Source organism: Pristiophorus japonicus, chromosome 4 (genome assembly GCF_044704955.1).
Source record: "Pristiophorus japonicus isolate sPriJap1 chromosome 4, sPriJap1.hap1, whole genome shotgun sequence".
Lineage (NCBI taxonomy): Eukaryota > Metazoa > Chordata > Chondrichthyes > Pristiophoridae > Pristiophorus > Pristiophorus japonicus.
In genome coordinates, this window is record NC_091980.1 from 48323015 (window position 1) to 48344215 (window position 21201).

A 21201-nucleotide genomic window follows, 5' to 3' on the forward strand; every position below is an offset into this window, starting at 1 on the left:
GGACATCTGGATAGGAATAGTGCAATCAAGCAGACGCAGCATGGATTCATGAAGGGGAAATCATGTTTAACTAATTTACTGGAATTCTTTAAGGATATAATGAGCATGGTGGATAGAGGTGTGCCGATGGATGTGGTGTATTTAGATTTCCAAAAGGCATTCGATAAGGTGATACACAAAAGGTGACTGCAGAAGATAGAGGTACGTGGAGTCAGAGGAAATGTATTAGCATGGATAGAGAATTGGCTGGCGAACAGAAAGAAGAGAGTTGGGATAAATGGGTCCTTTTCGGGGTGGAAATCGGTGGTTAGTGGTGTGCCACAGGGATCGGTGCTGGGACCACAACTGTTTACAATATACATAGATGACATGGAAGAGGGGACAGAGTGTAGTGTAACAAAATTTGCAGATGACACAAAGATTGGTGGGAAAGCGGGTTGTGTAGAGGACACAGAGAGGCTGCAAAGAGATTTGGATAGGTTAAGCGAATGGGCTAAGGTTTGGCAGATGGAATACAATGTCGGAAAGTGTGAGGTCATCCACCTTGGGAAAAAAAACAGTAAAAGGGAATATTATTTGAATGGGGAGAAATTACAACATTCTGAGGTGCAGAGGGACCTGGGGGTCCTTGTGCATGAATCCCAAAAGTTAGTTTGCAGGTGCAGCAGGTAATCAGGAAGGCGAATGGAATGTTGGCCTTCATTGCGAGAGGGATGGAGTACAAAAGCAGGGAGGTCCTGCTGCAACTGTATAGGGTATTGGTAAGGCTGCACCTGGAGTACTGCGTGCAGTTTTGGTCACCTTACTTAAGGAAGGATATACTGGCTTTGGAGGGTGTACAGAGACGATTCACTGGGCTGATTCCAGAGATGAGGGGGTTACCTTATGATGATAGATTGAGTAGACTGGGTCTTTACTCGTTGGAGTTCAGAAGGATGAGGGGTGATCTTATAGAAACATTTAAAATAATGAAAAGGATGGACAAGATAGAGGCGGAGAGGTTGTTTCCACTGGTCGGGGAGACTAGAACTAGGGGGCACAGCCTCAAAATACCGGGGAGCCAATTTAAAACCGAGTTGAGAAGGAATTTCTTCTCCCAGAGGGTTGTGAATCTGTGGAATTCTCTGCCCAAGGAAGCAGTTGAGGCTAGCTCATTGAATGTATTCAAGTCACAGAAGATAGATTTTTAACCAATAAGGGAATTAAGAGTTACGAGGAGCAGGCGGGTAAGTGGAGCTGAGTCCACGGCCAGATCAGCCATGATCTTATTGAATGGCGGAGCAGGCTCGAGGGGCTAGATGGCCTACTCCTGTTCCTAATTCTTATGTTCTTATTAACAAGAATCAGTACAACCAGATGCGGATGAATCAGACTGGATGATGGCGGTGATGACTGAAATGTCTGCAGGGGAGAGCTTCCAAATTAATGTTTATGAGCACCATCAAGGAGCATCAGAGTTTCAACCCCTAGCATAGGTCTTGGTTCCACCTTCCGATGTTGCGGGTCCCAGTGGTGCTGCTGGTATAATGCAGCATTCTACAGTCAGTGCACTACCGTCCCAGCCTGCGCCTCCCTCTTGCATAGGTTCTGGATCCACCTACTATGGTTTTGATTCCAACGCTGCGGGTCCCAGTGCTGCTGCTGATATCATGGAGCAGTTTACACCCATTCGTCCAACATTCCAGCCCATGGCTCGCACTCGAGTGCTGTCGTCTGGAACACCGAGCGCCCCAGCATCCCAGCCCGAGCCTCTCTCTCTAGTACTGCCATCTGCAACACAGAGCGCCCTACCGTTCCAGCCCGAGCCTCTCCCTCCAGTTCTGCCATCTGGAACACAGAGCGTCCCACAGTCCCAGCCCGCGCCTCCCTGTGTAGTGGTGCCGCTTGCAACACCGAGCGTCCCACCGTTACGTGCCCGCACCTCCCAGTGTAGTGGTGCCATGAGGCAAACCCAGGCAGAGGAGAAGGAGTTTGGAGACACGCTCTCCTGAGATGCAGCGTGCAACAGATGCGGCTCAGGTTGTGGCATTGGGTATGGAGACCAATGAGCTTACCCGATCACTCATCGGTGCCGTCAGTGCAGTGAGTGAAGTGTTGACGGTCCTGACGGGAGAAATAGCAGGAATGACACGGGAACTTAGGGAGGGAATGTCCGAGGGAGTGCAGTCGACGGCACAGGCCATTAGGGAGGGCATGCAAATGACGGCACAGGCCATCACGGAGGGCATGTAAGTGTCGGCACAGGCCGTCAGGGAGGGCATGTAAGTGTCGGCACAGGCCGTCAGGGAGGGCCTGGTTGAGGTAGCTGCTGCAATAAGGGCACACAGCTCAGCCAATCAAATGACACTCCCATGAGGAAGTGAACATTCACTGAGATATGGATGAGACATGGTTGCAGCCTTTCTTTGCTGCTTTTGTTCTTGTTCTTGTTTTGTCAGTTTTGTAACTTTACAACTTATAAGTGATCTTATGGTTTTTAATTGATCTTATAGTGTAAATGCTCACATTTTTTTGTATCTTATTTAATTTTGCACCTAAAAAGTGATCCTGAAGTTTAAGTGTTCTTCAGAGTGTAAGATTTTTTAAATTGAAATTGTTTTGTAACTTTTGTAACTTTACAACTTATAAGTGATCTTAAAGTTTTTAAGTGATCTTCAAGAGTCATATTAAAAAGTATAGTTTGATACAACAAATATTTTATTACAGTGACGTTAACTTCTCAATAAAATATTTTTTCATTAAAACTGTTTCATGTTCCATTAACACAACACAACGTAGGAACAACTGCAAAGAATAAACATGTCCATGCGTAAAAGTGGTCGCAGAGCCCTCAGGCATCAGTAGTTGGGGCGTTCACGGATGAGCTGCTGGCGCAAGGCTCGAGCAATCGTTAATGGAGCACGATGGACGGTCCTCCTCCGACCTCGTGCTCCAACATCAGGCACTTGCATGCTTTCCTGATCGTCGTTATCATTCACATCCTGCTGTTCTGTAATTCTATCATCATGCACTGGACCCACATGTAGGTCTTCTGGTTCCACTACCAGCTCCTGCTGCCTCATGATGGCTAAGTTATGGAGCATGCAGCACACAACAGTGAAGTGACCGACAATCTGAGGAGAGTATAGCAACTGTCCTCCAGAATGGTCCAGGCATCGGAATCGCTGTTTCAATATGCCAATGGTCCTCTCAATGATGCTGCGCGTCGCAATGTGCGCCATGTTGTATTGACGGTCAGCTTCTGTCCGTGTCACGCGTAGGGGTGTCATGAGCCAGGTGGTCAGGCTGTACCCTTTGTCTCCCAGTAGCCAGCTCTGCCCTTCTGGCTGCTGCTCAAACATGTCAGATATAACGCTGTCGAGTAGGATGAATGCATCGTGGGTGCTGCCAGGGTATCTCGCATCGACTGACATGATGCGCTGCTTGTCGTCACACACGAGCTGCACATTGATAGGGCCCAAGTTTCGGGCCGTGCCACTGGACGCCCGTTTTTCACGCCAGAAAGTGCGCCTAAAAAAAACTTCCCTATTTTCCGGCTCCCTGCAGGTTTTCTGCAGCTGGGCGCAGCGCTGCACGAGCTGTTGGGGGCGGAGCCAGGTCTTTGCGCTGAAAACAGTGCCGGGACCTCTGCACATGCGCTACAGTGGGCATGTGCAGTAGCTCCAGGCGCCCAAAACTGTGGGAGGGGCCCGAAGCACGCAGCCTCTAGCCCTGGCCGAATGGCCTTACTGGGGCTGCGTGAATAAGGCTCCTCCCACCCGACCCGATCCCCGCTCCCCCCTGGCGACCCGACCTCCCCCCCCCCCCCCCCCCCCCGGACCTCCGCGACTCCCTCCTCCCCCCCCGGACCTCCGCGACTCTCTCTCCCCCCACCCACCCGGACCTCCGCGACGCCCCCCCCCCCGAGACCCGACGCCACCTACCTGTAAATCCAGCCTGAGGTCTTGGGCCTGGCCGTTCAGCCTCCTTCTCTACCTCCCCCCCCCTCTCCTCCCTCCCTCCCTCCCTCCCTCCTCTCTCCTTCCCTCCTTCCCTCCCTCTCTCCTTCCCTCCCTCCTCTCTCCCTCCCTCCCTCCTCTCTCCTTCCCTCCCTCCATCCCTCCTCTCTCCTTCCCTCCCCTCTCTCCTTCCCTCCCTCTCCTTCCCTCCTTCCTCCCTCTCTCTCTCCTTCCCTTCCTCCCCCTCTCTCCTTCCCTCCCTCCCTCCCTCCTCTCTCCTTCCCTCCCTCCCCCTCTCTCCTTCCCTCCCTCCCTCCTCTCTCCTTCACTCCCTCCCTCCTTCCCTCCCTCTCTCCTCCCTCCCTCCTCTCTCCTTCCCTCCCTCCCTCCTCTCTCCTTCCCTCCTTCCCTCCTCTCTCCTTGCCTCCCTCCCTCCTCTCTCCTTGCCTCCCTCCTTCCCTCCCTCCCTCTCTCCTTCTCACCCTCCCTCCCTCCTCTCTCTTTTCCCTCCCTTCCTCCCTCCTCTCTCCTTCCCTCCCTCCCTCCTCTCCTTGCCGCCCTCCCTCCTCTCTCCTTCCCTCCCTCCTTCCCTCCTCTCTCCTTCCCTCCCTCCCTCCTCTCACCTTCCTTCCCTCCCTCCTCTCTCCTTCCTTCCCTCCCTCCCTCCTTCCCTCCTCTCTCCTTCCCTCTCTCCCTCCTCTCTCCTCCCTTCACTCCCTCCTCTCTCCTTCTCTCCCTCCCTCTCTCCTTCCCTCCCTCCCTCCCTCCTTCCCTCCCTCCCTCCCTCTCTCCCTCCTTCCCTCCCTCCCTCCTCTCTCCTTCCCTCCCTCCCTCCTTTCTCCTTCCCTCTCCTTCCCTCCCCCCTCCCTCCTCTCTCCTTCCCTCCTCTCTCCTTCCCTCCTCCCTCCCTCCTCCCTCCTTCCCTCCTCTCTCCTTCCCTCCCTACATCCTCTCTCCTTCCCTCACTACATCCCCCCTCTCCCCCCCCCTCTCCCCCCCTTCTCCCCCCATCTCTCCCCTTCTCCCCCTCCCCACCCCCCTTCTCCCCCAACCTCCTTCTCTCCCCCCACCTCCCTTCTCCCCCCCCCCCCTTCTCCCCCTCCCCTCGCTGTCAGAAACACAGACACTGACAGACAGAGAGTGAGACACACACACACAGACAGACAGACAGAGACACACTGGGGGGACCGTCCCAGCACGCTGTTGGAGGACTCCCGGTGCTGCAGTCGGTAAGTAGAAAATGTTTTATTTATTGATTTTTTTTTTTTTTATTATTTTTTATTAATTTTTTTGATTGATTTATTGGTTGATTTATTGATGTATTTATCATTTATTATTAATGATGGCTCTTTATTTGTAAAACTGAAGTGTTTAATGTTTGTAGACTTCCCTTTAAACCCCTCCCCCCCCCCCCATTCCCTACGTCTAATTTGTAACCTAGGCCTGATTTTCTAAAGTGTAGACAAGGTTTTTTCGAACGTACAAAAATCTTTACTTACTCCATTCTAAGTTAGTTTAGAGTAAGTTTTCACTGCCTAAACTTTGAAAACAGGCGTAAGTGGCCGGACAACGCCCCCTTTTGAAAAAAAAATTCTGTTCCAAAGTGAAACTGTTCTAACTGACTAGAACTGGAGCAAACTAAATGCCGAGAATTCAAATTTCTAAGATACTCCATTCTAAACCAGTTGCTCCAAAAAAACAGGAGCAACTCAGGCCGAAACTTGGCCCCATAGAGTGGAAACCTTTCCTATTTCGGTACTGCTCAGAATCCTCCACAGGTGCTCGCAAGGCTATGTGGGTACAATCAATGCAGCCCTGTACCTTTGGGAAGCCGGCAATCCTGAAGAAGCCCACAGCCCTCTCATGGATCGCTTGTGCGGTCATTGGGAAATTGATGAAGTCATTCCTTCGCGCATACAGTGCAGCCGTGACCTGGTAAATGCAGGCATGTATTGCATATTCAAAGATGGCACACACATCTCCAGTTGTAGCCTGAAACGATCCCGAGGCATAGAAAGAAAGTGCAGCTGTTACCTTCTCTGCAACAGACAGGGCAGTTGGCGTTCTGCTTCTGGGCTGCAAATCTGCTCTCACCATATCACAGATCTCAATGACAACTTCTCTGCGAAAACGCAGCCTTTTCACACAATCAGCCTCGCTCATGTCCAGGTACGAGTGCCTGGCTCGATATTGTCGACGTGGGTAAGGTCTCCTGCCCATCAACCTACGGGCTACGACGTTCCTGGTGCGGTGAGCTCTAATCAATTCTCTTCTATGCAGTGAATTGATGGCGAACCATTGCATAATATGTGGTGTTGACAATGCAGGACCCATTCTGCAAATTTAAGTATAAAACTGTCTATGTGGCTGCCTCTCCCTGTCCAAATGGCCTCAGTCCCCCTCACAGCTCGAAGGCTGCTTGATTGCTGTGTCTTTGTCTGCCGTCCAGTCACTGATGATGCCCTTATCCCGTGGCCAAATGGCCTCAGTCCCCTCACAGCTCGAAGGCTGCTGCTGTATCTTCGGCTGCCGTTGAGCCACTGATGCCACTCCTATCGAATGGCCGAATGGCCTCAACCCCCTTGGAAAGCTGCGTGCGTGTTGCTTCCTCGGCTGCTGGCCAGCCACTAACGGAATGAAGGCCTGCCTGAAGCACTGAGACACTGACGCCACCCCTGCCTGTCTCCAACATGAAAGGCCTGCCTGAAGCACAGCAGCTCGAAGGCTGCTGCTGTTTCACATAGGTAGGAACATGGATTATTTAATCTTTTCTTTGCTTATAAATTTTTATTCAGGTTGGATTTATTTGTGTAATATTTGTATAAGTATGACTAAGGATTGATTTTAGAATTTAATGACTTCCCTTCCCCCCCCCCCGTTCCCTACACCTAATTTGTAACCTACGCCTGATTTTCTAAAGTGTAGACAAGGTTTATTCGATAGTACAAAAATCTTCACTTACTCCATTCTAAGTTAGTTTGGAGTAAGTTTTCACTGCCTAAACTTTGAAAACAGGCATAAGTGGCCGGACACGCCCCCTTTTGAAAAAAAAATTCTGTTCCAAAGTGAAACTGTTCTAACTGACTCGAACTGGAGCAAACTAAATGCCGAGAATTCAAATTTCTAAGATACTCCATCCTAAACCAGTTGCTCCAAAAATACAGGAACAACTCAGGCCGAAACTTGGCCCCTTGGAAACTCTGCTGTTGGAACTGAGTAGTAGAGCGACAGAGAGTCATTCCTGTGTTAAAAATAGATCAATGGTTTAGCAGCAGTGAGCTTTTAAAACAACTGTGATTGCTTTCTCTAACTTATCATTTTATGTTGCAGTAATTACAGATGACTGCCCACTTGAGAGTCAGCCCTTTTTGAATTAAAACAATTTGCACTGAATCCTTGTGATACTAATGAAAGGGATGGAATTTTCAGTTGCCTAATGCTCTTGTGTGCATTGCCTGAGATATTGGGTAGTAAAAACTTTCAAATGCTAATTAATTTTGAGTTGGTGGCAGATTTCTCAGCATTATGTGTATGGAGCATGGAGAGGGAAGTAACTAACTGGAAAATGAGTCACAACAATGTCATTGCCAATTGTCACCACAGTTGATGTTGGTCGTATTTGTAAAAGTCCATGACAATAAAGAGGAAAGAATTTTTGTCAGCTGATCCTCGCACCTAGCTGACTGTGTTTGTATTGTTGCGGGTAATGTTAACCTACAAAAACAGGCAGGTTGGGATCGTCGGGGAAATTAAATTGGGCCGGATTTTTGGCTTTCGAGGTTTTTCGGCAAAAACGGTTGCGATATGTGAAAATTAACGTTTGAGCTACCATTTTTAGGCCGAACTTAAAGGGGGCGTTGCACGATTATTTGTGGCGCAAAACGCGAGTTTCAGCAACTTTAGTCCGTTGTCGTTTGCGCTGCGATAGAGGCCTTGGGAGGGGGAAAAAATTTTCAAAGAACATTCCAAAAATATTCACAAAACTTTAGCTAGCAAATCGCTGAAAAGAGTTAAAAAATAAAAAAATTAACTTACCTTTTTTGCAAGTTTTCATACTTACTGCAGCTGGCAGGGCTGTACCGACAGGTTTGACCTGTCAGTATTCTGAACGCGACGTATGGGTCGGAGAGTGCTGAAAGTACGATGGTAATGCAATCCGCGTCGTTACACATCGGCGCACCTCTCCCCGGCGGTACTTGGAAGCACCGCCGCAAACAGGTACACGAGGATCACGACCGGGCTTTACGACTGGATTTTCACCGCAGAGGGTCAAATTGCGGTGTAAACCCGGTCGAAAACCTGCCGAAAATCCAGCCCTTTGTTTAAAGTCTTAGAAAAAGACGAGAACCTGCCTCTAATCCGGCCACTTCCAGTTTTAGCAGAAACGAGACGGAGGGGACAGGCGGGCAACTCACTGACAGGAGGCAGGTCGTTCATTTTAAATATTATAATGAGGCTGAAAGCCTCTCCTTTAACCTTCATTTGAATTTAACTTTAGCTGGTCAGGTTTTTGGAGGCTTCATGAAATCCACCAGCTAATGTAAGGCAAGGACTGCTGCATCCAGGAGGTAAGTGCCCTCCTGGGTCCAGTGTCCCTGCCTAACCCACACCTGCAATTGGAGACCACCTACGAGGTCTCTGATTAAAATTCGGACCGTTGAGTTTGTTGGCTAAAGTTATAATTTTAATAAACCCTTTAACTCATCACAGTTAGATGGCACCTTCTTATCAACAGGATCAGTAAAACTTACAGGGGCCGATTTTTGCCGAATAGTTTAGGCGCTAAAGAGGTGACCAGGATGGGATCTTAAGCTGAATTCTCTTTCACAAATGGCAATTGATTCTCGATCAATTGTTAATTTTAAATCTAAGATTGATGGATTTTTGTTAACCAAAGGTATTGAGGAATAAGGGCCAAAGGCAGGCATATGGAGTTAGGTTGCAGATCAGCCATGATCTCATTGAATGGCAGAACAGGCTTGAAAGGCTAAATGGCCTACTCATGTTCCTAAATGTCACTTTAGTCCAAATTTAGCCCAAGACACCATCTTGGTAAAGGAATTGAAACTCTTTTAGGAGTAAACAAAAAACATTAAACCGTGCCCCCCGATCTGGGGGAAACACCAACATTTACAATGCCCTTTTTTTTTTTTTGTGGTATTTTTTGGGGCACAAAAAACATATTTTTTCTCCAAGTGCCCCCTATAAAAGGGGAGGGGGACACTAAAAGCACCGGCAATTAAAACAAATTAACTTGGAAACATAAAATCAAATTAAAATTTGGTTGCCGGGCGTGATGATGCACTCCAGTCCCTCCGGTGCCCACCTCTCGCGGAAGGCCGCGAGCGTACCGGTGGACACCGCGTGCTCCATCTCCAAGGACACCCTGGACCGGATGTATGCGCGGAAGAGAGGTAGGCAGTCCGGCTGAACGACCCCCTCGACCGCCCGCTGCCTGGACCGGCTGATGGCACCCTTGGCCGTGCACAGGAGCAGTCCTACGAGGAGGCCCTCGGACCTACCCGCTCCCCTCCGCACAGGGTGCCCGAAGATCAGGAGTGTGGGACTGAAGGCTTCACGAATTTGCGTGTCATCCTTGCGCAGGGGCCATGCTAATCTTCTCTGTATCGTTCCAATTTTAGTATATGTGCTGCCGAAGCGAGCAAGCCAGCGCTTGGAACGGCTGCCCAGAGGCTTATTAAACAGCTGATTGCCACTTTAAAATGCCTATTAGCGCTCATTAAAGAGGCTGCACGACATTTTGGTAGCCAGCGCTTCAACTAATATGCTTATCAGCGATCAGCTATTTGGGACTAAACACGATTTCAAGCGCTATTTAAAAAGGATACTTACCTCTTAAAGGGACACTCACCGTTTTATGATCATTGTTGCTGGAGCTGTGAAGAGGACCTCAGACACATTGGGCGACTTTCTGGGATATTTTGTCAAGACTTCACCAACATTCGATTTATTCTGGAAATTCTCTGAGGACTTCACCTAAAAAGAGTGAGTGCTGTGCTTAGTGGACACCTTCTAGCCGTCTCCAGGAGAAATGGAGTGCTTGGTCATGAGCATCTTGCTAGGGGCCTCCTTAGTCTGGATGAGAATGGGAGGAGGATTTGAGGTATACGGGATACATGCCTTTATTAGCCAAGGTATAGAATATAAGAACAGGGAGCTTATGATTGAACTGTATAAAACACTAGTCAGGTCACAGCGAGAGTACTGCGTGCAGTTCTGGTTGCCATATTACAGGAAAGATGTGATTGCACTAGAGAAGGTACACAGGAGATTTACGAGGATGTTGCCTGGGCTGGAGAATTTTAGCTATGAGAAAAGATTGGATAGGTTTTCTTTGGAACAGAGGAGGCTGAGGGGAGACCTCACTGAGGTGTTTAAAATTATTAGGGGCCTAGATAGTGGATAGGAAGGACTATTTTCCTTAGCAGCGGGATCAATAACCAGGGGGCATGGATTTAAAATAATTGGTAGGAGGTTTAGAGCGGGTTTGAGGGGAAAATATTTCACCCAGAGGGTGGGTGTGGGTCTGGAACTCACTGCCTGAACGGGTGGTAGAAGCAGAAAACCTCACCACATTTAAAAAGTATTGGAAATGCACTGAAGTGCCGTAACCTACTGGACTCCACCCCCTTTTTTAGCACGGGTCCTTGATTTGGTCGCGCATGCGCAGTGCGATGTTCGAGAAAGACGGAAGTGGGGAGCGTGACAGAGAGATAGCTGCGTGAAGCTGCTTCTAACTTTTGGATTATTTGGAACATTTTCGTGGCCTTCTGTGCGAGAGAAAACATTGGAGGTCGTCGGAGGAAAAGAGAAACTGGGAAGGGAGAGAGAGAGACTGGGGAGGGAGAGAGAGAGAGAGAGAGAGACTAGGGAGGGAGAGAGAGAGACTGGGGAGGGAGAGAGAGAGACTGGGGAGGGAGAGAGAGAGACTGGGGAGGGAGAGAGAGAGAGAAACTGGGGAAGGAGAGAGAGAGAAACTGGGGAAGGAGAGAGAGATAGACTGGGGAGAGAGAGAGCGAGAGAGAGACTGGGGAGGGAGGGAGGGAGAGAGAGAGACTGGGGAGGGAGAGAGAGACTGCGGAGGGAGAGAGAGAGAGAGCCTGGGAAGGGAGCGAGAGAGAGGCTGGGGAGGGAGCGAGAGAAAAACTCGGTGTGGCGGGGGGGGGGGGGGGGGGGAAGAGAAAGACTGAGGGGAGGGAGGGGAGAGAGAGACTGGGCGAGGGGGGAAAGAGATGGGGAGGGAGTGGAAGAGAGACATCGGGTGGTGGGGGAGAGATCGGGCGGGGGAGTTCGGGGAGAGAGCGATCTGGGGGGGTGTAGAAAGAGAGATCAGGGAGTGGGGAGAGAGATGGGGGGGTGAGGAAAGAGCGATGTGGGGAAAGAGAGAGAGAGGGGGGAGTGGGGAGGAGAGAGAGAGACGGGGGGAGGAGAGAGAGAGATGGTGGGGGGGGGGAAGAGAGAGAGAGAGACTGGGGGAGAGCGAGAGACTGGAGGGAGAGAGAGAGACTCGGGATGGGGGGGGTGGAAGAGAGACTAGATATAGAGTGGGAGAGAGAGAGACTTGGGGGAGGGAAGGAGAGAGAGAGACTAGGGGGGGCGAGAGAGTCTGGGGGCGGGAAGAGAGAGAGACTGTGGGGGGAAGAGAGACTGGGAGGTGGGTGAGGAGGAAGAGAAAGACTGGGGGGGGGTTGTGGGAGAGAGAAATGGGGGGGAGGAGAGAGAGAGCGAGACCGGGGGGAAGAGGGAGAGAGGGAGAGATTGGGGGGAGAGAGAGATGGACTGGGGGGGGGTTGGAGAGAGAGGGACTGGGAGGAGGGTAGAGAGAGAGTAAGGGGGGGGAAGAGAGATGGGGGGAGAGAGAGAGAAGGGGGGCAAGGGAGAGAGAGAGAGAGAGAGAGAGACCTGGGGCGGCGGGGGCTGGGGAGGGGGGGCAGTGGTGGAGAAGAAGAGAGAGTGATGGGGGGGGGGGAGGGTGGGAAGAGAGAGTGATGGAGGCGGGGAAAAGATAGACTGGGGAGGAAGAGAGAGAGTGAGGGCGAGAGACGGGAGGGGGGTTATAGGGAGAGACATGGGGGAGAGAGAGAGAGAGAGGGACGGAGGGGTGGAGAGAGAGATGGCGCGGGGGAGGGGGAAAGAGGGAGAGATGGGGGAGGAAAAAGAGAGAGATGTTGGGATGGGGGGAGGGGTGGGTGAGAGATAGAGAGAAGGGGGGTGGGGGTGGAAGAGCGAGAGAGACGGAGGTGGGGAGGAAGAGAGACAGCAGGGGGAAAGAGGCCACGCCTGGAATACTGCGTACAGTTTTGGTTTCCATATTTACGGAAGGATATACTTGCTTTGGAGGCAGTTCAGAGAAGGTTCATGGTTGATTCCGGGGATGAGGGGGTTGACTTATGAGAAAAGGTTGAGTAGGTTGGGCCTCTACTCATTAGAATTCAGAAGAATGAGAGGTGATCTTATCGAAACGTAAGATTATGAGGGAGCTTGTCAAGGTGGATGCAGAGAGGATGTTTCCATTGATAGGGGAGACTAGAACAAGAGGGCATAATCTTAGAATAAGGGGCCGCCCATTTAAAACTGAGATGAGGAGAAATTTCTTCTCTCAGAGGGTTGTAAATCTGTGGAATTCGCTGCCTCAGAGAGCTGTGGAAGCTGGGACATTGAATAAATTTAAGACAGAAATAGACAGTTTCTTAAACAATAAGGGGGTTATGGGGAGCGGGCAGGGAAGTGGGCCTGAGTCCATAATTGGATCAGCAATGATCGTATTAAATGACGGAGCAGGCCCGAGGGGCCGTATGGCCGACTCCTGCTCCTATTTCTTACGTTCTAATGGGGGGGTGGGGTGCGTTAGAAGAGAGAGAGAGTGGGAGGGTGGGGGAAGAGAAGAGAGAATTGGGCGGGGGGGGGGGGAGATAAAGACTTGGGGGGGAGGGGTGAGAGAAAATGGGGGAGGGGAAATAGGGGGGGAGAAGAGAGAGATGGGGGGAGAGAGAGAGATTGGGGGGGGGGCGAAGAGAGAGAGCGACCGGGGGTGAGGAAGAGAGAGAGAGAGAGAGAGATCGGTGGGTGGGGGCGGACGAGAGAGAGATCAGGGGTGGGGGGGGGGGGAGGGGGGGAGAGAGAGATCGATCGGGGAGGGGAGTGAGATCGGGGGGGGGGGGAGGGGAGTGAGATCGGTGGGGGGGAGGGGAGTGAGATCGGGGGGGGAGGGGAGTGAGATCGGGGGGGGGAGGGGGGAGGGGAGTGAGATGGTGGGGGGAGAGAGAGAGAGAGACCGGGGGGTGAGGAGGAGAGAGATAGATCGGGGTGGAGGGTGGAGAGAGAGAGAGAGATCAAGGGTTGGGGGAAGAGAGAGATAGAGACATGAGGGAGGGGAGAGAGAGAGAGAGGGGGTGGGAGCAGGAGTAGAGAGAGAGAGACGGGGAGCGAGAGAGACAGGGGAAGAGGGAGAGATGGGGGCGGAGAGAGAAAGAAGGGGGTGGAGGGTAGAGAGAGACGGGGGGGGGGGGAAAGAGAGAGTGACGGGTCCGGGTGGGGGACTAGAGAGAGATCAGGGGGGGGGGAGAGAAAGACTGGGGGTGGGGGTGTTGAGGAAGACTCGGGGGTGGGTGGTGAGAAAAAATGGGGGTGGGGAGAGAGAGACTCGGGACGGGAGTGGGTGGCAGGGGTGGGGGGAGAGAGAGACTGGGTGTAGAGTGGGAGAGAGAGACTAGCGGGTGGAGGGGAAGAGAGAGAGAGACTGGGGGAGGAGAGAGAGAGAAGGGGGGAGGGTGGGGGAGAGTGACTGTAGAGAGAGAGAGAGAAAGTCTTGGGGTGGGAAGAGAGAGTGACGGGTTGAGGGGGAGAGGGGGAGTGTGACGGGGGCGCGAAGAAAGAGAGACTGGGGGGTGTTATACTCAATAAATGGTCAGACCGAGTACTGTGTGTAATGAGCAAGTATAACCTTAGCTCATTTATTGTAGTTCCAGAGTGCAGGTACCTCGTGGGTGGCCTGCTTTTATACTGTACTTCCAAGGGATGCTGGGATCCCTTGGGACTCCAACAGGTAGGCCCTCTGGTGGACAGGTATGATGCAGATTACAAGGTTACAAGGGGTTAAATACATAACATCACTCCCCCATGAAGTCAACAATACAAGGTGAGACGATCTGGGGCTCTGTGCTCCCTTGTCGATAGTCTCGGTACAAATGTTGGTGTGGTTGGGTTGGTCAGTTCTTCTTTGGGCTGTTGGGCAGCCGGCCTTGCCGAGCTGCTGGGGATGATGAGTTCTGTTTCGTGGTCAACTGTGATGTCAGTTGCCACTTAGAGTGTGTGTGTGTGTGTGTGTATTGGAAGGTCAAAGTTGGTGATGTCCTCTTCAGGTTGTGCCTAGCTGTTGGTGAACCGCAGTTTAATTTGGTCCAAGTGTTTCCTGTTCGTTTGTCCATTGGTCAGTTTGACCTGAAACTCCCTACTCCCCTCTTTGGCTGTGACCGTGCCAGCGAGCCATTTGGGACCATGCCCATAATTGAACACAAACACAGGATCATTGATCTCAATATCGCGTGACAAGTCTGCGCGGTCATGGTACACACTCTGTTTATGCCGCTTGTACTCCATTTGATTATGTAGATCAGGGTGGACCAGAGAGAACCTTGTTTTAAGCGCCCTTTTCATGAGCAGCTCGGCTGGGGGAATCCCTGTGAATAAGTGGGGTCTGTTGTGGTAGCTGAGAAGTACTCGGGACAACCGGGTCTTCAGGGAGCCTTCCGACACACGTTTCAAACTTCGCTTGATGGTCTGGACTGCCCGTTCTGCCTGACCGTTGGATGCGGGCTTGAACGGTGCAGATGTGGCATGTTTGATCCCGTTGCGGGTAATGAATTCTTTGAATTCGGCACTTGTGAAGTATGGCCCATTGTCGCTGACTAGGACATCAAGCAGGTCAAACATAGCTCTTAGACTTTCAATGGTGGCCGTGGACATGCTTCCAGACATTATTGCACATTCAATCCATTTTGAGTAAGCATCCACGACAACCAAAAACATTTTGCCTAGGAATGGGCCTGCATAGTCTACATGGATCCTCGACCACGGTTTGGATGGCCAGGACCATAAACTTAGCGGTGCCTCTCTGGGTGCATTGCTCAACTGTGAGGAAGCATTGCTCTGGCGTACACATGACTCTAAACCCGAGTCGATGCCTGGCCACCACACGTGGGATCTGGCTTTGGCTTTCATCATCACGATGCCTGGATGGGTGCTGTGTAGTTCCCCAATAAACGTGTCTCTGCCTTTCTTGGGCAAGACCACATGATTGCCCCACAAAAGACAGTCCGCCTGCAGGGACAGCTCATCTTTGAGTCTGTGGAATGGCTTAATCGCTTCCTGCATCTCCACTGGGAAACTGGACCAGCTCCCATGGAGGACACAGTTTTTTACCAGGGGCAGTAAAGGATCCTGGCTGGTCCAGATCCTGATCTGGCGGGACGTAACAGGGGATTTCTCGATCTCAAATGCCTCCATGACCATAAGCAAGTCTGCTGGCTGTGCCATTTCCACCCCGGTGGTGGGCAACGGTAGCCGACTGAGAGCATCTGCGCAGTTCTCTGTGCCCGGTCTGTGGCGAATTACATAGTTGTATGCCGACAGCGTGAGCGCCCATCTTTGGATGCGGGCAGAGGCATTGGTATTGACCCCTTTGCTTTCCGAGAACAGCGATATGAGCAGCTTGTGATCTGTTTCAAGTTCGAACTTGAGGCCAAACAAGTACTGGTGCATTTTTTTTCACCCTAAACGCACGCCAGAGCCGCTTTTTCAACCATACTGTAGGCCTTTTCGGCTTTGGACAAACTCCTGGATGTTTACGCAACCGGTTGCAAAATTCCCGATTCATTAGCCTGTTGTAACACGCACCCAACCCCGTATGATGACGCATCGCAAGCTAACACTAGTCGCTTACATGGACATATACAGGACAAAGCAGTTTGTTAGAACACTGTACATTTCTGGCTTTCTTAAAGGCAGCCTCTTGTGAATTCCCCCATACCCAGTCGTCTCCCTTACACAGTAGCGCATGCAGGGATTCTAGTCGGGTGCTTAACCCAGGTAGGAAATTTCCGAATTAGTTAAGGAGTCCCAGAAATGACCGCAGCTTCGTCACGTTCCGTGGTCGCGGCACGTTCTTGATGGCCTCTGTCTTGGCGTCGGTGGGTCTGATGCCGCTTTCCTAAGAATTCGATGTCCTGTGCCAGGAAAACACATTTCGAGCGTTTCAACCTGAGCTTCACGCGATTCAACCGACTAAGAACCTCCTCCAGGTTCTTCAAGTGCTCCATGTCGTCCAGGAAGACTACTGTACAAGGAACCGACTTTACCAGGCTTTCCATGTTTCGCTGGAAGATCGCTGCAGCTGACCGAATCCCGAACAGGCACCGATTGTAAATAAATTGACTTTTGTGCGTGTTGATGCAGGTGAGGCCTTTCGAAGACTCCTCCAGCTCCTGCGTCATGTAGGCCGAGGTCAGGTCCAGCTTGGTGAACATCTTCCCTCCAGCCAGGGTCGCAAATAGGTCGTCTGCTTTGGGTAGCGGGCATTGGTCCTGCAGCGAAAAACGGTTAATTGTTACTTTATAGTCACCGCAAATTCTAACTCTACCGTCCTCCTTGAGTACCGGAGCAATCGGACTTGCCCAGTCATTGAACTCCACCGGCGCGATAATGCCCTCACGTTGCAGCCTGTTTAGCTCAATTTCCACTTTTTCAAACCTCATGTACGGTACCGCCCGAGCCTTGTGGTGGATGGGTCGCGTATCGGGAACCAAATGGATCTGCACTTTCGCCCCCATGAAACTTCCAATGCCTGGCTCGAATAATGAAGGGAACTTGCTTAGAACCTGGGTACATGCGATGAAAGCGCTCGGATGTCATCCCAGTTCCAGCGGATTTTCCCCAGCCAGCTTTGGCCATCCCCTGGCATAATCCATAGCGGGAGTTCATGTACTGCTCGATCATAGGAGACTTTGACTTCAGCACTGCCAATTACCGGGATTAGTTCCTTTGTATAAGTCCTTAACTTCGTGTGAATGGGGCTGAGCTTTGGGCCTGTGTACCTTCTTCCCCCACAGCCTGTCGAAGGCCATTTTACTCATTGTGGACACTGGAATACCGTTCAGTTCAACTTTCAACATTATTGGTGGGCATTTCGTCGTGAACGTACACCTCTGCCTCCACCGTATGAGTTTCCAATTCTGTCTGATCCACTGTGGATTGATCTTCCTCTGCAACGTGGTGGTTTGCAGGGTTTGCAGCTCGCCTGCACATTCGTTGGAGGTGTCCCATTGTTCTGCAGCCATTGCACGCAAAGTGCTTAAAGTGGCATTGATGGGGCCGATAATCACCCCCGCAGCGCCAACAGGGTGTTAACTGCCTCGCATTAACAGATGATGGCGGAATCTGGGTCAATTGATGTCAGGCCACAGCAGCTGGCGAGTACATTCTGCCCTGTACATTTCTGCTCAAAACCGACGTTACTTTTTGCACAGTACTGGCCGAAACTTCTTTGTTCTGTGAAATCTGCTTGGTGTTGTCGCTGGTGAACATAAATACCTGGGCTATCGTTATGGCTTTACTCAGATTCGGAGTTTCTACAGCCAACAATTTGCGAAAGATTGTCTCATGTCCGATGCCCAGTACAAAAAAGGTTCTGAGCATTTGTTCTAGGAATCCCTCAAACTCACAATGTCCTGCAAGGCGCCTTAGTTCGGCGACATAGCTCGCCACTTCCTGGCCCTCCGATCGTTGACACGTGTAGAATCGATTTCTCGGCATCAAAATGCTTTCCTTAGGATTTAGGTGCTCCCGGATCAGCGTACACAGTTCTTCGTAGGATTTCTCTGTTGGTTTAGCCAGGGCCAGGAGATTCTTCATGAGGCCATAGGTAGTGGCCCCACAGACGGTTAGAAGGATCGCTCTTTGTTTGTTTGCGTTCTCGTCCCCTTCCAGCTCGTTGGCTATGAAATATTGGTCGAGTCTCTCCACGAAGGCCTCCCAATCGTTCTCCTCCGAGAACCTCTCCAGGATGCCGACTGTTCTTTGCATTTTCGTGCGGTTCATTACCTCGTCGCCAATTGTTATACTCATAATAAATGGTCAGACCGAGTACTATGTATAATGAGCAAGTGTGACCTTAGCTCCTTTATTATAGTTCCAGAGTGCAGGTGCCTCGTGGGTGTCCTACTTATATACTGTACTCCCAAGGGATGCTGGGATCCCTTGGGACTCCAACAGGTAAGCCCTCTGCTGGACAGGTGTGATGCAGGTTACAAGGAGTTACAAATACATAACGGGGGAGAGAGAGAGAGAAAGTGTGACTGGGTAGGGGGAGGGAGAGAGAGAGACTGGGGGAGGGAGAGAGAGAGATGGGGGGGGGGGAAGCAAGAGAGAGAGAGAGTGACTAGAGAGAGAGAGAGAGAGACACGGGTAGAGAGAGACTGGGGGGGCATGGAGAGAGAGCGAGAGACTGGGGTAGAGAGCAGGAGAGCGGATCAGAGGGGAGAGGGGGAACTCGGAAGACTGATCACGTTCTTCCAACCCCCTTTACACCCACACATGATTTCTCAGAAAGCTCGTGTCTGACAAGGGACATCATTGGAGCGGATGAAATCTGGAAGACACGACACTGTCACTAGTCACTTGATACCCAATAAATTTGTTAACAATTCGTGATCCACACACAATGCTCCATTTATGGCGGGGCTTCAGGACCTTGGGCTGGGATGGGGCAGGAACGGCGTCAGGAACTTGGGCAGGGATGGGGTCAGGAACTTGGGCAGGGATGGGGTCAGGAACTTGAGCTGAGGGTGTCAGGAACTTGGGATGGGGGTAAGGAACTTGGGATGGAGGGGTAAGGAACTTCGGCTGGGTGAGACATGAAATTGGGCTGGGGGGCAGGAGCTGGGGCCGGGGTGGGGGGGATAAGGAACTTGGGTTGGGGTGGCAGGAATGTAGACGGTGGAGGTTAAGGAACTTCAACTGATGGAGGCATGAACTTGGGCAGGGGAGTATCGGAACTTGGGCTGTGGGGGGGGGTGGGGTTAAGGAAGTTCGGCTGGGGAAGGCATGAACTTGGGTGGGGGGAGTCAGGAACTTGGGCTGGGATGGGGAGCTCTATCCTGTCTGGGGTCTGAAGTCAGAATGGCTCAAATTACACTTTGCAAAGTCACTCAGAACTTGGGCTTGGCAGTTCCAATTACACATTCCAGAGAAACTTCTGGGTGTGGCTTATCGTCCAAGGGGACTAATAATCAGTCAGATCATGTGACCATGGAGAGCCTATCAGAGCATTTTCTAGTGCAAATAGCTACGTCCGTAACCTATGGACCAAGAGCTGAAAAGTGGGATTAGGTGTAATAGTTCTTTGTTGGCCAGCATGGACACGATGGGCCAAATGGCCTTCTGTGCTGTACATTTCTATGATGAGGCCGGGTAGGCAGCACCAGCTGCTGCAGGAGAGAGGGTGAGGAGGGTGAGATGACCCTTTCCCCAGGAAGTTATGCTTGAACTGTATAAAACACTGTTTAGGCCGCAGCTGGAGTACTGTGTGCAGTTCTGGTCACCACATTACAGGAAAGATGTGTTTGCACTGGAAAGGGTATAGGAGATTTACAAGAATGTTACTTGAACAGGAGAATTTTGGTTATGAAGAAAGATTGGAGATGCTGGGTCTGTTTTCTTTGGAACGGAGGAGGCTAAGGGGAGACCTCATTGAGGTGTATAAAATTATGAGGGGCCTGGATAGAGTGGATAGGAAGGACCTGATTCCCTTGACAGAGGGGTCAACAACCTGGGGGCATAGATTTAAAATAATTGGAGGGAGGTTTAGAGGAGATATGAGAGGAAATTTCTTCACCCAGAGGGTGGTGGGCATCTGGAACTCACTGCCTAAAAGGGTGGTCGAGGCAGGAACCCTCACCACATTTAAAAGATACTTGGATGTGCATTTAAAGTGACGTAACTGACAGAGCTACGGACCACGAGCTGGAAAGTGGGATTAGGCTGGATAGCTTTTGGTAGGCCGACGCAGACACGATGGGCCAAAATGGCCTCCTTCTGTGCTGTAAATTTCTATGATTCTATGCCCCCTGCAGGTTCAGGACATCCCTCCTCCTCTGGACTTCCTCCATGAGGATCTCAAGTGCCACATCTAAGAAGCTGTGCACCCTCTCCTTTGGTCCCTGAGTCAAACTGAATCCTGCTGCTGTGTGCCAGCCTGAACACACATTCAGTGCGAGGGGCCCACATCTACTGTCAGCTCCACCCCCCCCCCCCCCCCCTCCCCGCACCGCCCCTTGAATGCTAAACCTGCAGATTTCTGGTTCGCCCCTGCAGGCACTTTCAAATCATGATCATCAATTAGTGCAAAAATTGCGTGCAAAATCTGGACTTTGAAACATGCGTGATCTCCTCCTACCCAATCCCCGCACCTAGCCCTGGCCGAGTGGCCTCCTCCCTCCCAATCCCCACACCTAGCCCTAGCCGAGTGGCTTCCTCCCTCCCAATCCCCACACCTAACCCTGGCTGAGTGGCCTCCTCCCTCCCAATCCCCACACCTAGCCCGGCCGAGTGATCTCCTCCCTCCCAATCCCCACACCTAGCCCTGGCCGAGTGGCCTCCTCCCTCCCAATCCCCACACCTAGCCTGGCCGAGTGATCTCCCTCCCAATCCCCACACTTAGCCCGGCCGAGTGGCCTCCTCCCTCCCGTTCCCCGCACCTAGCCCTGGCTGAGTGATCTCCTCCCTCCCAATGCTCGCACCTAGCCCTGGCCGAGTGGCCTCCTGGTCCTGATCCCCGCACCTAGCCCTGGCCGAGTGGCCTCCTCCCTCCCAATGCCCGCATCTAGCCCTGGCTGAGTGATCTCCTCCCTCCCAATCCCCGCACCTAGCCCTGGCCGAGTGGCCTCCTGGTCCTGATCCCCGCACCTAGCCCTGGCCGAGTGGCCTCCTGGTCCCGATCACCGCACCTAGCCCTGGCTGAGTGATCTCCTGGTCCCGATCACCGCACCTAGCCCTGGCCGAGTGGCCTCCTGGTCCCAATCACCGCACCTAGCCCTGGCCGAGTGGCCTCCTGGTCCCGATCACCGCACCTATCCCAGGCCAAATGGCCTCCTCCCTCCCGGTCCCCGCACCTAGCTATACCCGAAAGGCTTCCCCCCACCTCTTACCTCTCCTGCTGCTGCTGTCCAGATATCTGCTGCACTTACCT

At 51.7% G+C, this 21201-nt stretch overlaps 1 protein-coding gene and 1 non-coding gene across 5 annotated transcripts in view; one reads left to right on the forward strand and one right to left on the reverse strand.

The window, feature by feature from the left end:
* LOC139262893 (organic cation/carnitine transporter 2-like) overlaps positions 1-21201 on the forward strand; it is a 162750-nt gene that overhangs the window by 53660 nt on the left and 87889 nt on the right. The gene's annotated exons all lie outside the window — the stretch shown is intronic.
* Positions 9493-9604, reverse strand: LOC139263658 (U6 spliceosomal RNA). The gene has a single exon (XR_011593184.1). It is a non-coding gene; the product is annotated as a U6 spliceosomal RNA (small nuclear RNA).